The sequence below is a fragment of the Penaeus monodon genome, chromosome 29, assembly GCF_015228065.2.
Source record: "Penaeus monodon isolate SGIC_2016 chromosome 29, NSTDA_Pmon_1, whole genome shotgun sequence".
Taxonomy (NCBI): Eukaryota; Metazoa; Arthropoda; class Malacostraca; order Decapoda; family Penaeidae; genus Penaeus; species Penaeus monodon.
In genome coordinates, this window is record NC_051414.1 from 1,200,776 (window position 1) to 1,201,750 (window position 975).

The following is a 975-nucleotide window of genomic DNA, read 5'->3' on the forward strand; positions in this document are numbered from 1 at the left end:
GCACGCTATCAACTTAACATGCATTAAGCGCTTTTACATTTCGTAAAGATAAATAATCATTATCTTAGCTCAATAACAGATTTCAGCTGGGCCTACGAAGATATATCGAAAAAATAATGTGAACGAAATGAAACAGCTTTATAGCTTACTGGGGACTTTTTCCGTGAGATAAAAGGGAAAATATCTTTTGCCTTCCAAGGCCGTTGTATTGCAATTTTAATACAAGTTTACAGGAATAACCTGCATTCTAAAATAAAGGAGAAATACTTCTGGTACAAAATCGAGTATTACTGGCAACTGACATATGAAAATAAACACCTTTCTCATTGCTTCCACAAAAAATGATAAACAGGTTTCTTCACAGCGGACACTATAATAAACAGGATTGCACACACTGGTACATGACAGCAATAACAATCTGAACTGTAAAATTGTGCAGAACACTTTAATTTCAAGAGTCAACAATACCAAGTTGTCTTATAAATGGACTTTTTTTTCAAAACATTATTTGTAGATACGCACAACGCTCTTAAGAAACCGCATGTGATCGTCGCAAATCAAATAACGAAGGACCATGACTGTCTTTTTCAAGTTAGATTTTCAGGCGTTTCAGTTAAGCAACGGCATTCGCGCAAATAACAAGACGTAGGAATTACGCAAGAGGCTCACCCGTGCGTCTTCGTTTCACCAAAGTTTGTTTACAACTAAGGCAGGTGAAGCCGGGTCGACGAATAGAAAACGGGAATGGGTGTACCCCGTCCTAGAGTTGCTGGTTAGTGTTTTTAATCCTCGCGACGTATAGAAAACGAGGAATGGGTGTACCCTGGGTCTGTGTTGCCTAATAGTGTTTTCTTGAACCTCCGAGACATATGTGTTTCGAGATAGTTTTTAAGCAGGGTAAAGAAGCGCTGATATAGCTGGGTTAGAGTCAGACCTGTGTTCAAATAAATTGATATTATTATAAATATTGACGTA

The 975-nt window shown here is 37.8% G+C and overlaps 1 protein-coding gene across 1 annotated transcript in view; it reads right to left on the bottom strand.

Moving 5' to 3' along the window:
* The window catches only part of LOC119591881 (monocarboxylate transporter 3-like), a gene marked incomplete in the record, with an annotated part of 53,237 nt that extends 52,518 nt beyond the window's left edge, over positions 1-719 (bottom strand). Inside the window, 1 exon segment of the mRNA XM_037940622.1 lies at positions 670-719.
* Positions 720-975: the final 256 nt, after the last annotated feature.